The 16,315-nt window shown below is 44.1% G+C and overlaps 1 pseudogene; it reads left to right on the plus strand.

Annotated features, from left to right (window-relative positions):
* The first annotated feature begins 1,312 nt into the window (after positions 1-1,312).
* The window catches only part of LOC141154587 (uncharacterized), a 64,889-nt pseudogene continuing 49,886 nt past the window's right edge, over positions 1,313-16,315 (plus strand).

The following is a 16,315-nucleotide window of genomic DNA, read 5'->3' on the forward strand; positions in this document are numbered from 1 at the left end:
TATGTAACTGCGTATGTATTTTAATGTCCCCTTTGTAACATCCTTGTATATATTTTTCCTAAACACTGCCTCCCTTTTGGATTAAATATAAAATTTAATAGTTCTGTTTCTTTTGTTCTGTAATCGTTCCCTCCCCCGAAGCCATATATGCTACCAAAACGTAGGCGTCCAGCCAGGCCTGTATTACATTTCAAACTCGGCCGGTGGTGGCAGAGAGTATAATTAATTGGGCTATCGTGAAGCTGACAGTGACCGTATGGAGGGCGTTAAACACGGATTCCAGTCTGTGGAACCCAGGGTGTTGCGCCATACGCTCACTGGTCGCTTACCGATACCTCCGTAGAGAGTAGTCTGGATCGCGTGCTCGGGACTCCGGACGAAATACGGACAGCGTGACGGCACGGTGAGATATTGCGTGATCTCCCCGCTGCCGTTCCTGACTGTGTGTGGATAGGATTCCCTGACAAATTGGTGGCAGCGGTGGGATACGGTGTGATCCTGCCGGTGCCGTCCCTGACCCCTGACAAATTGGTGGCAAGCGGTGGGATATTACAGAACATCAGTGGCTGGATTGAGCAATCATTCCTATCACTGACAACTTGCACGGTTCTTGCGAGAATTCTGTGCAAAGTTTTAAGAAATCAGGCTCAGTGTTTCAATATTTTTTTTATCTGGGACATTACTATACGTGTAGCAGTTGCATCCCCCCCTTCTCTTGTTTTTCTATCCTATCTTTTATTTGCCAATAATGGCTACACGTGGAGAGCCCTGGTATCACCAGCAGACGAAGACCACTATCACTGCCCTCTGTGAGCTGAGGCAGAATGACCCCATGGGCAAAACTAAGGTCCAAATGTTTGCTGAACTGTTGCAAGGTGATGCAGAGCCTGTCCGACAGCAGAGCCCGGATGATGGGGAGGCCAGCCAAGGCCCGGATGGCGCTGCTGCAGGGGTCCCACCTGTGATTGCCAGCCATACCCGCAACCAGGGTAGTGTGGACCTCCAACTGCAGATGGCCTTGGAGCAGCTCGCCGCAGATGATCGTGATGGACGACTGCAGCTGATCCTGAAATTCCAGGAGCGAGCAGAGCAACGGGCCCAAGCTGACCGAGAGGCTGCTGAGCGCCATGCCCAAGCTGACCGAGAGGCTGCTGAGTGCCATGCCCAAGCTGACCGGGAGGAGCGCCAGGCCCAAGCAGACCGACAACACCAGCTGGAGCTAGCCCGGATTCAGAAGGAGTCACCCTCTATACAGACCCGTGAGTCCAACAGTGCCAGCTGCTTTAAACCCCATCCTGAGCACTTCCCTGTGATGGAAAAGCATGGGGACTTGGACACATTTCTGCGAGGCTTTGAAAAGGCCTGCAGGCAGTATCAGCTGCCCACGGACCAGTGGGCAAGATACTTAACTCCAGGGCTCCGAGGAAAAGCCTTGTAGGTGTTTGCTTCCCTCCCTCGAGAACAAGATGGAGACTATGAGGCCGTCAAGCAGGCCCTGATAAAAAAGTACCAGCTGACTCCGGAGGTTTACTGGAAAAAGTTCAGAGCCCTCCAACGTGGACCACATGACACCTACAGTGATGTGGTAGACGGGCTCAGAACCAACTTTGAGCAGTGGATCCGAGGACTGTCAGTCACCACCTTCGAGGACCTGAAGGATCTGATGGTGAAGGACCAGTTTCTTCATCTTTGCCCAGTGGAAGTGAGACAGTTTGTGCTGGACCGGGAGCCGAAGGAAGCAGCCAAAGCAGCCCAGATTGCGGATACCTATTAGGCCAACTGCACACCAGAGGTGCGGAAGTCAGCCGCCGCTAGCTGGAAAGGGGGTAAGCCGACAACCACCCCCATTGCTCCAGCCAGCCGACCCTCAGCGGGTCCTGCCCCATCTTCCAGCACCTGGACTGCATTTGACTCCCGTAAGTGTTATACTTGTGACCAAACGGGTCACATCAGCCATGTCTGCCCAGAGAGGCAGAAGATGAACCCCACACCTGAGGCCCCAGGGCCTACTGCAGCCATTCTTTTTGTTTGTGGGGCGGTTGGCCGGGCCCGGGAGAACTTACAACCCGTTACCATGGGAAACACAGTTACTGTCGGCCTTAAGGACACTGGCACAGAACGTACCCTGATCCGCCCTGAGTTTGTGTTACCAGAGGAACTCATTCCTGGGAAGACCCTGACTGTCACTGGGTTTGGGGGTGTCCACCGTCCCATACCGATGGCCCGAGTTTTCCAGGACTGGGGTGCGGGGAGGGGGTTAAGGGAAGTGGGGGTGTCGGAGAATCTCCCCACTAATGTGTTATTGGGAACTGATCTGGGACGGTTGGTTGTCCGATACATTCCTGACAACCCTCCCAGATCTTATCTGTCATGTAATGCCACTGTCAAAAATGTGAATGTGATGTCTAATAAAAGTGTGTGTTGTGGTAAAGGGGAACTCAGCCACCTCACCCCGCGGGGTGATGCTGCTGAGGATCCCCTAAAGCGAGCCAGTATAAGTACTAGGGGCAAGGGGAGCAGGCATTGATACCAGGAAGCAGGTCGTCCCGTGCAGGTGACCAGTGTCACACCAGATGGTGACATGGTCAATGGTAGCTGCCCCATGATTAGCACGGCTCCAGAGGTGATGTGGAAGGATGGGGAGAAACACAGGGATCATAGGGAAAGTGGTCCTGTGCCGACGAACAGTGTCACGATGGACTGTGACATGGCCGGTCCTAGCTCCCCCCTAGAGAGCACAGCTCTCAAGGTAAAGATGATGACAGGTAAAAAGGTAGGCCACATAACCAGGCGAGGTAACAGGAAAGTGTGTCCCCCTGTCTGTCAGGAGAATAGGAGGAAGGTACCCATAGCCTGTCAGACGTGTGGAGAAAATGTATCCCAAACCGGTCAGGGTGATCGGAAAGCTGGACCCTCAGATTGGTGGGCAAGTGGATCTGCGGCTTGTCGGATCAGCAGGAAGGGTGGGCCAGGAGGTGGGCTAAAGGGGCGATCTGTAAATCACCCCTTATGCCACCTCAAAGAGGGGAAGATGTCAGGAATATTATAAAATATTAGTATCAGGGAAATGTTCGTCCATATCTGCCGGAGATAGATGTTCACCCCCCTCCCTTATTCCCCTTCTGCTCAGCACAAAAGCCCCAATTAGTCCACGCCTGGTAAATAGTTTATGCAAACAAGGCCAGCCAAGGAGTGTTATAACTTTGTTAGCAAGCAAGCATCTTGTCTCTGAAAGACGCAGGAGGTAATTAGAACGCAGGCTTGCACTAATTTGCGTGTAACTGTTGAAGCTGTTCCCGAGCTTCAAAGGGGAATTTGCAGACATGATGACTCCGATATGAATTATGAGATATTATGAGTTCCATAGGTCCGACAGTGACGGGACCCATATGTGTAGTGACCAAATCAGCCCAGGAATGTATAGGTAGTTTTCCAGGGCTGTAACCCAAATCAGGAAGCTGCAGCGCAAAAACACCAGAATAGCAGACTGCAGCTATGGGATGTGTGATATCAAAATAAAGATAAAATCATAAGGGAAATAATGGCGTAGTTTGCAAGCTTCTGCGATTAACGAGCGATGAGTTATCGCAGAATTCAGCGTTTTTAATAAAAATGTACAGGCTGGAGACCGGCCCAGATGAGGTCACCACAAGGGGCGCGGGGCCAGATCTCCCCTTAGGTATAAGAGAACCCATGGAGAAGACAAGAGCACTCATTGCCAGGGGGGAATAAGAATTATAAGCAACGGGTCCCGTTCAATAACAGCATAATCTGGAGAGCCCCTCCTCCAACTATATTGAATCGTCTCCACGATCGTATAGTGTAAGTAAGCTATCTTCTTTTTTACCCTGTTTATTTTATGTAACTGCGTATGTATTTTAATGTCCCCTTTGTAACATCCTTGTATATATTTTTCCTAAACACTGCCTCCCTTTTGGATTAAATATAAAATTTAATAGTTCTGTTTCTTTTGTTCTGTAATCATTCCCTCCCCCGAAGCCATATACGCTACCAAAACGCAGGCGTCCGGCCAGGCCTGTATTATATTTCAAACTCGGCCGGTGGTGGCAGAGAGTATTAATAATTGGGCTATCGTGAAGCTGACAGTGACCGTACGGAGGGCGTTAAACATGGATTCCAGTCTGTGGAACCCAGGGTGTTGCGCCATACGCTCACTGGTCGCTTACCGATACCTCCGTAGAGAGTAGTGTGGATCGTGTGCTCGCAACTCCGGACGAAATACGGACAGGGTGACGGCATGTTGAGATATTGCGTGATCTCCCCGCTGCCGTTCCTGACTGTGTGTGGATAGGATTCCCTGACAAATTGGTGGCAACGGTGAGATACGGTGTGATACTGACGGTGCCATCCCTGACATTGTGGTACTCCTACACTCAAAGTGCAAGGCCAGGAAACTATTATAAGTAGGGTCATCCATAGACCCTAGAAGGCAACAATTGATGGGCCTCATTCAAATATAGAACATTAAAAACACTTTATGTGCTGCTGTCATCTGGTGATGTTTAAAAGTCGGGCTAATCCAGGCTTTGTTCATTTAATAATAATAATAATAATAATAATAATAATAATTTTTATTTTTATAGCGCCAACATATTCTGCAGCACTTTACAAATTTTAGGGGAGACTTATACAAACAATACAGAATAAGCATATCTCATATCGAAAGGAGTGAGGGTCCTGCTCGCAAGCTTACAGTCTATGAGGAAATGGGGGAGACACAAAAGGTAGAATGAACATATATTGTATAATGCAGGCTTGATATACTAAATAGGATAAATAATACATGGACTTGTCGCCTGCCAGTATGTGTACAGTCCAGACCGAGGCTATTAAGTGCATGGATGGTATGAACCTGAAATTGAAGAAGATTTTAATATGGGGGAAAACTGGAATGGACAGATAGTGTGTGGAGGCGATACGCCAGTCTAAAGAAATGGGTTTTTAGGGTCCGCTTGAAAGTGTGGGTATTGGGAATTAATCGAACTGTCCTGGGTAGTGCATTCCAAAGAATTGGCGCAGCACGCGAGAAATCTTGGAGACGAGAGTGGTAAGTTCCTATTATGGAGGATTTTAGTTTTAAGTCATTGGCAGAACGGAGGGCACGTGTAGGGTAGTAGACTGAGTCAAGGGAGGAGATGTAGGGGGGTACTGAAGCATGGAGCACTTTGTGGGTAAGCGTGATAAGTTTAAATTGAACTCTATATTGGATAGGTAACCAATGCAATGACTGGCACAGGGAAGAGGCATCGGTGTAGCGGTTGGTGAGGAATATGATCCTGGCTGCTGCGCTAAGGACGGATTGGAGAGGGGAGAGTTTAGTCAGAGGGAGCCCTATAAGTAGAGTTGCAGTAGTCCAGATGAGAATGAATAAGAGCTACAGTAAGAGTTTTTGCTGAGTCAAAGGTGAGAAAAGTCCTGATTCTTGAGATGTTTTTGAGGTGTAGATGACATGAACGAGCGAGTGATTTGATGTGAGGAGTGAAGGAAAGATCTGAATCAAAAATGACCCCAAGACAGCAGGCTTGTTGCTGGGGAGTAATGGTTGAGCCACAAACGGAAATGGCAATATCGGGCACAGGTAGGTTAGGTAGGTTCATTTCTGTCAGAGTGAGCCTGTCAGCACTTTGTGTTGACAGGTGAATGCACCTGTCTGGTATGATCCCACCAATGGCGCTAAAAATCCACCCAGACAAGAGGCAGGGCAGCACAACACCTCCAAGGCATAGCAGGACAGCTCATGCCAGGTGTTCAGCTTTGAGACCTAACAGTTGAAGGTCGCAGAGGAATTAGAGATTGCGCTGGTTAGGTCGGCCAGGTATTGCTTGACCATCTTTGAAAACTTTTGTCTGCTTGTCAAATATGCCCAGTTATGAGGTCATAGACGCTGGGAGCATTTCATGAAATCAGCCCAGGCCTGTGATAGTGCACCCCTGCCTCTGAAGTACCTGCTGTGTGTCTCCCTCGCTTCTCCTCCTTGGTTGAGCAACAAAGCTTTCCCCCTGCCGCTAGCGTTGTCTGATATTTTCCAGAAAGACCTTCTGGTATAGCACCATTTTAGAAGACCTCTCTGCCTCAGGAAGAAGAGATGCAAGGTTCTCCTTGTAGCATGGGTCTAGCAGGGGGAACAACCAGTACTCTTTTTGGCCAAGATGAATATAACGCAAGGGTCATGGGACAAGCAGCAGTATATAAAGTTGGCCATATGTGCCAATGTCCCTACAGCCAACACTTCTCTGTCTCCACCATGACTACGCTCCATCTCCCCATCCATCTCTTCCTCCTCATTCCCCTCCTCAGCCCATCCATGTAGGAGAGACGCGATGTGACGAAACTTGTTTACTTGCAGCGCTCCCAATGAAGTCCGGGGCCGGTGCCGACTGCACACACATACAGGTGCATCTCACTAAATTAGAATATCATCAAAAAGTTAATTTATTTCAGTTCTTCAATACAAAAAGTGAAACTCCTATATTATATAGAGTCATTACACACAGAGGGATCTATTATATAGAGTCATTACACACAGAGGGATCTATTATATAGAGTCATTACACACAGAGGGATTATTATATAGAGTCATTACACACAGAGGGATCTATTATATAGAGTTATTACACACAGAGGGATCTATTATATAGAGTCATTACACACAGAGGGATCTATTATATAGAGTCATTACACACAGAGCGATCTATTATATAGAGTCATTACACACAGAGGGATCTATTTCACGTGTTTATTTCTGTTAATGTTGATGATTATGGCTTACAGCCAATGAAAACACAAAAGTCATTATCTCAGTAAATTAGAATAATAAAAAACACCTGCAAAGGCTTCCTAAGTGTTTAAAAAGGTCCCTTAGCCTGTTTCAGTAGGCTCCACAATCATGGGGAAGACTGCTGACTTGACAGATGTTCAGAAGGCAGTCACTGACACACTCCACAAGGTCCCAGAGTCTGGAGGAAGAGTGGAGAGGCCACAATCCAAGCTGCTGGCGGTCTAGTGTGAAGTCTCCACAATCAGTGATGGTTTGGGGGGCCATGTCATCTCCTGGTGTAGGTCCACTGTGTTTTATCAAGACCAAAGTCAGCGCCGCCGTCTACCAGGACATTTTACAGCCCTTCATGCTTCCCTCTGCCAACAAGCTTTATGGAGATGGAAATGTCATTCTCCAGCAGGACTTGGCCCCTGTCCACACGGCCAAAAGTACCAATACCTGGTTTACACACAACAGTATCACTGTGCTTGATTGGCCGCAAACTCGCCTGACCTTAACCCCATAGAGAATCTATTATAGAGAATCTATGGGGTATTGTCAAGAGGAAGATGAGAGACCCCAGACCCAACAATGCAGACGAGCTGAAGGATGCTAGCAAAGCCACCTGGGCTTCCATAACCCCTCAGCAGGGCCACAGGCTGATCCCTCCATGCCACAGGCTGATCCCTCCATGCCACAGGCTGATCCCTCCATGCCAAAGGCTGATCCCTCCATGCCACATTGCCGCATTGATGCAGTAATTGATGCACAAGGAGCCCGACCAAGTATTGAGGCATTTACTGACCATACATTTCAGGAGGACGACGACAAGGGATTGAAGCCTGAAGAGGACAATTTGCATATTCCAGGTGTCTTCTGGGAAAAGCGAAGAGTCTCCTTCAGCTAGAAGATCATTGGGTACAGCCGGGACCAGCTGCTTGGAAAGCATCGCCAAACCAGGGATTGAAGCCTGAAGAGGACAATTTGCATATTCCAGGTGCCTTCTGGGAAAAGCGAAGAGTCTCCTTCAGCTAGAAGATCGTTGGGTACAGCCAGGACTAGCTGCTTGGTAAGCATCGCCAAATTTGTTTCATTTGTTTATCCTAGGGTATCACAAGAAAGAAGACAGACATCAAGTCAGCAGGGACAAGGAGCAGCATGGCAGATGTGACAACCTACATGGTGAGCTGCAACATGTGCTACATGTTCACAGATCGACCAGAAGCTGAAACCAACTTCACCTGCCAGAAGTGTAGACTGCTGGCTCTTTTAGAAGAAAAGGTGCGGGGACTGGAAGAAAGAATTGCATCCCTCTGTGTGTAATGACTCTATATAATAGATCCCTCTGTGTGTAATGACTCTATATAATAGATCCCTCTGTGTGTAATGACTCTATATAATAGATCCCTCTGTGTGTAATGACTCTATATAATAGATCCCTCTGTGTGTAATGACTCTATATAATAGATCCCTCTGTGTGTAATGACTATATAATAGATCACTCTGTGTTTAAAGACTATATAATAGATCCCTCTGTGTGTAATGACTCTATATAATAGATCTCTCTGTGTGCAATGACTCTATATAATAGATCCCTCTGTGTGTAATGACTCTATATAATAGATCCCTCTGTGTGTAATGACTCTATATAATAGATCGCTCTGTGTGTAATGACTCTATATAATAGATCCCTCTGTGTGTAATGACTCTATATAATAGATCCCTCTGTGTGTAATGACTCTATATAATAGATCCCTCTGTGTGTAATGACTCTATATAATAGATCCCTCTGTGTGTAATGACTCTATATAATAGATCCCTCTGTGTGTAATGACTCAATATAATAGATCCCTCTGTGTGTAATGACTCTATATAATAGATCCCTCTGTGTGTAATGACTCTATATAATAGATCCCTCTGTGTGTAATGACTATATAATAGATCACTCTGTGTTTAATGACTCTATATAATAGATCCCTCTGTGTGTAATGACTCTATATAATAGATCGCTCTGTGTGTAATGACTCTATATAATAGATCACTCTGTGTGTAATGACTCTATATAATAGATCACTCTGTGTGTAATGACTCTATATAATAGACCCTCTGTGTGTAATGACTCTATATAATAGATCACTCTGTGTGTAATGACTCTATATAATAGATCCCTCTGTGTGTAATGACTCTATATAATAGATCGCTCTGTGTGTAATGACTCTATATAATTGATCACTCTGTGTGTAATGACTCTATATAATAGACCCTCTGTGTGTAATGACTCTATATAATAGATCACTCTGTGTGTAATGACTCTATATAATAGATCACTCTGTGTGTAATGACTCTATATAATAGATCGTTCTGTGTGTAATGACTCTATATAATAGATCCCTCTGTGTGTAATGACTCTATATAATAGATCCCTCTGTGTGTAATGACTCTATATAATAGATCCCTCTGTGTGTAATGACTCTATATAATAGATCCCTCTGTGTGTAATAACTCTATATAATAGATCGCTCTGTGTGTAATGACTCTTTATAATAGATCCCTCTGTGTGTAATGACTCTATATAATAGATCACTCTGTGTGTAATGACTCTATATAATAGATCACTCTGTGTGTAATGACTCTATATAATAGATCCCTCTGTGTGTAATGACTCTATATAATAGCTCCATCTGTGTGTAATGACTCTATATAATAGATCACTCTGTCTGTAATGACTCTATATAATAGATCCCTCTGTGTGTAATGACTCTATATAATAGATCACTCTGTGTGTAATGACTCTATATAATAGATCGCTCTGTGTGTAATGACTCTATATAATAGATCCCTCTGTGTGTAATGACTCTATATAATAGATCACTCTGTCTGTAATGACTCTATATAATAGATCCCTCTGTGTGTAATGACTCTATATAATAGATCCCTCTGTGTGTAATGATTCTATATAATAGATCCCTCTGTGTGTAATGACTCTATATAATAGATCACTCTGTGTGTAATGACTCTATATAATAGATCGCTCTCTGTGTAATGACTCTATATAATAGATCCCTCTGTGTGTAATAACTCTATCTAATAGATCGCTCTGTGTGTAATGACTCTATATAATAGATCCCTCTGTGTGTAATGACTCTATATAATAGATCCTTCTGCGTGTAATGATTCTATATAATAGATCCCTCTGTGTGTAATGACTCTATATAATAGATCCCTCTGTTTGTAATGACTCTATATAATAGATCCCTCTGTGTGTAATCACTCTATATAATAGATCCCTCTGTGTGTAATGATTCTATATAATAGATCCCTCTGTGTGCAATGACTCTATATAATAGATCCCTCTGTGTGTAATGACTCTATATAATAGATCGCTCTGTGTGTAATGACTATATAATAGATCCCTCTGTGTGTAATGACACTATATAATAGATCGCTCTGTGTGTAATGACTATATAATAGATCGCTCTGTGTGTAATGGCTCTGTATAATAGATCCCTCTGTGTGTAATGACTCTATATAATAGATCCCTCTGTGTGTAATGACTCTGTATAATAGATCCCTCTGTGTGTAATGACTCTATATAATTGATCGCTCGGTGTGTAATGACTCTATATAATAGATCCCTCTGTGTGTAATGACTCTATATAATAGATCCTTATGTGAAATGACTCTATATAATAGATCCCTCTGTGTGTAATGACTCTATATAATAGATCCCTCTGTGTGTAATGATTCTATATAATAGATCGCTCTGTGTGTAATGACTCTATATAATGGATCCCTCTGTGTGTAATGACTCTATATAATAGATCACTCTGTCTGTAATGACTCTATATAATAGATCACTCTGTGTGTAATGACTATATAATAGATCCCTCTGTGTGTAATGACTCTATATAATAGATCCCTCTGTGTGTAATGACTCTATATAATAGATCACTCTGTGTGTAATGAGTCTATATAATAGATCCCTCTGTGTGTAATGACTCTATATAATAGATCCCTCTGTGTGTAATGACTCTATATAATAGATCGCTCTGTGTGTAATGACTCTATATAATAGATCCCTCTGTGTGTAATAACTCTATATAATAGATCGCTCTGTGTGTAATGACTCTATATAATAGATCCCTCTGTGTGTAATGACTCTATATAATAGATCCCTCTGTGTGTAATAACTCTATATAATAGATCGCTCTGTGTGTAATGACTCTATATAATAGATCCCTCTGTGTGTAATGACTCTATATAATAGATACCTCTGTGTGTAATAACTCTATATAATAGATCGCTCTGTGTGTAATGACTCTATATAATAGATCCCTCTGTGTGTAATGACTCTATATAATAGATCCCTCTGTGTGTAATGACTCTATATAATAGATCCCTCTGTGTGTAATGACTATATAATAGATCACTCTGTGTTTAATGACTCTATATAATAGATCCCTCTGTGTGTAATGACTCTATATAATAGATCACTCTGTGTATATTGACTCTATATAATAGACCCTCTGTGTGTAATGACTCTATATAATAGATCCCTCTGTGTGTAATGACTCTATATAATAGATCCCTCTGTGTGTAATAACTCTATATAATAGATCGCTCTGTGTGTAATGACTCTATATAATAGATCCCTCTGTGTGTAATGACTCTATATAATAGATCCCTCTGTGTGTAATAACTCTATATAATAGATCGCTCTGTGTGTAATGACTCTATATAATAGATCCCTCTGTGTGTAATGACTCTATATAATAGATCCCTCTGTGTGTAATGACTCTATATAATAGATCACTCTGTGTGTAATGACTCTATATAATAGATCCCTCTGTGTGTAATGACTCTATATAATAGATCCATCTGTGTGTAATGACTCTATATAATAGATCACTCTGTCTGTAATGACTCTATATAATAGATCCCTCTGTGTGTAATGACTCTATATAATAGATCCCTCTGTGTGTAATGACTCTATATAATAGATCCCTCTGTGTGTAATGACTCTATATAATAGATCCCTCTGTGTGTAATGACTCTATATAATAGATCCCTCTGTGTGTAATGACTCTATATAATAGATCCCTCTGTGTGTAATGACTCTATATAATAGATCACTCTGTCTGTAATGACTCTATATAATAGATCCCTCTGTGTGTAATGACTCTATATAATAGATCCCTCTGTGTGTAATGATTCTATATAATAGATCCCTCTGTGTGTAATGACTCTATATAATAGATCCCTCTGTGTGTAATGACTCTATATAATAGATCGCTCTGTGTGTAATGACTCTATATAATAGATCCCTCTGTGTGTAATAACTCTATCTAATAGATCGCTCTGTGTGTAATGACTTTATATAATAGATCCCTCTGTGTGTAATGACTCTATATAATAGATCCTTCTGCGTGTAATGATTCTATATAATAGATCCCTCTGTGTGTAATCACTCTATATAATAGATCCCTCTGTGTGTAATGATTCTATATAATAGATCCCTCAGTGTGTAATGACTCTATATAATAGATCCCTCTGTGTGTAGTGACTCTATATAATAGATCGCTCTGTGTGTAATGACTATATAATAGATCCCTCTGTGTGTAATGACTCTATATAATAGATCGCTCTGTGTGTACTGACTCTATATAATAGATCGCTCTGTGTGTAATGGCTCTGTATAATAGATCCCTCTGTGTGTAATGACTCTATATAATAGATCCCTCTGTGTGTAATGACTCTATATAATAGATCCCTCTGTGTGTAATGACACTATATAATTGATCGCTCGGTGTGTAATAGCTCTATATAATAGATCCCTCTGTGTGTAATGACTCTATATAATAGATCCCTCTGTGTGTAATGACTCTATATAATAGATCCCTCTGTGTGTAATGACTCTATATAATAGATCCTTATGTGAAATGACTCTATATAATAGATCTCTCTGTGTGTAATGACTCTATATAATAGATCCCTCTGTGTGTAATGATTCTATATAAAAGATCGCTCTGTGTGTAATGACTCTATATAATAGATCACTCTGTCTGTAATGACTCTATATAATAGATCACTCTGTGTGTAATGACTATATAATAGATCCCTCTGTGTGTAATGACTCTATATAATAGATCCCTCTGTGTGTAATGACTCTATATAATAGATCACTCTGTGTGTAATGACTCTATATAATAGATCCCTCTGTGTGTAATGACTCTATATAATAGATCCCTCTGTGTGTAATGACTCTATATAATAGATCCCTCTGTGTGTAATGACTCTATATAATAGATCCCTCTGTGTGTAATGACTCTATATAATAGATCCCTCTGTGTGTAATGACTCTATATAATACATCCCTCTGTGTGTATTGACTCTATATAATAGATCCCTCTGTGTGTAATGACTCTATATTATTATTATTATTATTATTTATTATTATAGCGCCATATATTCCATGGCACTTTACATGTGAAAAAGGGGTATAATACAAGAACAATTACAATAATCTTGAACACAATGTGACAGCGACTGGTACAGGAGGAGCGAGGACCCTGCCCGCGAGGGCTCACAATCTACGAGGGATGGGTGAGGATACAGTAGGTGGGGGTTCAGCTTGTCGTGCCGCAGTAAGGTGGAGCAAGGGTTACTGCAGGTTGTAGGCTTGTCGGAAGAGGTGGGTCTTCAGGTTCCTTTTGAAGGTTTCCACAGTAGGCGAGAATCTGATACGTTGGGGTAGAGAGTTCCAGAGTAGTGCGGAAGCACGGGAGAAATCTTGTATACGGTTGTGGGAGGAGGAGATAAGAGGGGAGTAGAGCAGGAGATCTTGTGAGGATCGGAGGTTGCGTGCAGGTATGTAACGGGAGACTAGGTCGGAGATATATGGAGGAGACAGGTTGTGGATGGCTTTGTATGCCATGGTTAGGGTTTTGAACTGGAGTCTCTGAGCAATGGGGAGCCAGTGAAGAGATTGACAGAGAGGAGAGGCCGGGGAATAGCGGGGGGACAGGTTGATTAGTCGAGCAGCAGAGTTTAGGATAGATTGGAGGGGTGCGAGAGTGTTAGAGGGGAGGCCACAGAGCAGGAAGTTGCAGTAGTCAAGGCGGGAGATGATGAGGGCGTGCACTAGTGTTTTTGCAGATTCATGGTTTAGGAATGTGCGGATCCGGGAGATATTTTTGAGTTGGAGTCGGCAGGAAGTGGAAAGGGCTTGGATATGTGGTTTGAAGGAGAGTTCTGAGTCCAGGGTTACCCCAAGGCAGCGAGCTTGAGGGATTAGGGAGAGTGGGCAGCCATTGACGTTGATAGATAGGTCAGTTGGGAGGGTTGAATGAGATGGCGGAAAGATGATGAATTCTGTTTTGTCCATGTTAAGTTTTAGAAATCTGGCAGAGAAGAAGGATGAAATAGCGGACAGACATTGTGGGATTTTGGTTAATAAGGAGGTGATATCGGGTCCAGAGAGGTAGATCTGTGTGTCATCAGCATAGAGGTGATAATGAAAGCCATGAGACTCTATGAGCTGTCCCAGGCCTAAGGTGTAGATGGAGAAGAGCAGGGGTCCTAGAACTGAACCTTGGGGGACACCGACAGATAGAGGGTGAGATGAGGAGGTGGTGTGTGAGAGGGAGACATTGAATGTCCTGTCTATTAGGTATGAGGAGATCCAGGATAGGGCCAAGTCTGTGATGCCGAGAGATGAGAGAGTCTGGAGTAAGAGGGAATGGTCCACTGTGTCAAAGGCAGATGACAGGTCTAGGAGGAGGAGGACAGAGTAGTGTCGCTTGGATTTGGCAGTTAGTAGGTCGTTTGTGACTTTAGTCAGTGCAGTTTCAGTAGAATGGTGCGGTCGGAAACCAGATTGTAGGCGGTCAAAGAGGGAGCAGGAGGAGAGGTGGGAGGACAGTTCAGAATGGACATGTTGTTCCAGTAGTTTTGAGGCATAGGGGAGACGTGATATGGGGCGATAGCTAGACACGGAGGATGGGTCAAGGGAGGGCTTTTTGAGGATCGGTGTGATTGAGGCATGTTTGAAGCATGAGGGCAAGACACCAGTTGTTAGTGACAGGTTGAAGAGGTGGGCTAGGGCTGGGATGAAGATAGTGGTAAGGTTTGGGACGAGGTGGGACGGGATTCGGTCAAGTTTACAGGTGGTGAGGTGTGATTTGGAGAGTAAGGAGGAAAGTTGATCTTCAGAAATGGTGGAGAATGTAGTTTTGGAGGAAGAGGGTTGAGTAGGTGTGGGGAGGGGCTGTGGGGGCTTTAGGCAAAAACTTTGTCTGATGGTGTCAATCTTCTGCTTGAAGAATGAGGCAAAGTCTTCGGCTGAAATAAGAGGAGAGGGAGGAGGCACTGGGGGACGGAGGAGAGAATTGAAGGTGTTGAATAGTTGTTTAGGGTTGTGAGACAGGGAGGATATGAGAGATGCAAAGTATGTTTGTTTTGCTGCAGTGAGTGTGGACTTGAAGGTAGTGAGGGACTGTTTGAATGTGATGAAGTGCTCATGGGAGTGGGACCTTTTCCATCTACGCTCAGCAACCCTGGAGGCCCGTCGCAGTTCTTTAGTTAGGCTGGTGTGCCAGGGTTGTCTGTTGATTGTGCAAGCCTTGATATGCGTGAGGGGGGCGACCGAATCGAGAGCTGCAGCTGTTGTGGTGTTGTATAAGGTGGCAGCAGCATCTGCATCATGTAAGGAACTAATGTCTGTAAGAGGAAGGAGAGATTCAGCGAGAGAGTGTGGGTCAAGGTGTTTGAGATTTCTACGAGGGTATGCAAGTTTGTGGAGTGGGGTTTGTTGCCCCGGGGAGGAGAGAGAAGAGAATGTGAGGAGGTTATGGTCAGAAAGAGGGAGAGGTGAGTTAGAGAGGTTAGATAGGGAACAGAGGCAGGTGAAGATGAGGTCCAGCGTGTGGCCGTCTTTGTGGGTGGGTGTGGAAGACCACTGAGTAAGACCAAAGGAGGAAGTGAGGGATAGAAGCTTAGAGGCAGCTGAGAGGGGAGTGTCAATGGGGATGTTAAAGTCGCCCATGAGGATAGTGGGGATGTCAACGGAGAGGAAATGAAGTAGCCAGGTGGTGAAGTGGTCAAAGAAAGTGGTGGTTGATCCTGGGGAGCGGTAGATGACAGCCAGTTGAAGGTTGGATGGGGAGTAGATGCGCACGCAGTGCACTTCAAAAGAGGGGAGAGTATTTGCGGGCGGCAGTGGGATATGGGTGAAGGAGCAGTTTTCTGAGAGGAGGAAACCTATTCCTGCACCGTGCTTGCCGGTGGGGTGGAGGGTATGGGAGAGGTGGAATACGCCATATGAAAGTGCAGCAGGAGAGGCCGTGTCAGAGGGGGTGAGCCAGGTTTCAGTGATGCCGAGGAAGGAAAGCTTGTTAGTGATGTAAAGATCGTGAATGTAGGAAAGTTTATTGCAGACAGAGCGAGCGTTCCATAGCGCTCCTGTTAGTGGAACTGGGGAAGCGGGGGCTGGGCGGAAGGGTATAAGGTTAGAAGGGTTACGAGAGTTTGGGATAGATC

This window comes from Phyllobates terribilis, unplaced genomic scaffold (genome assembly GCF_046119375.1).
Source record: "Phyllobates terribilis strain yellow unplaced genomic scaffold, ASM4611937v1 Scaffold_1__5_contigs__length_1240528914, whole genome shotgun sequence".
In the NCBI taxonomy this organism is placed as follows: domain Eukaryota; kingdom Metazoa; phylum Chordata; class Amphibia; order Anura; family Dendrobatidae; genus Phyllobates; species Phyllobates terribilis.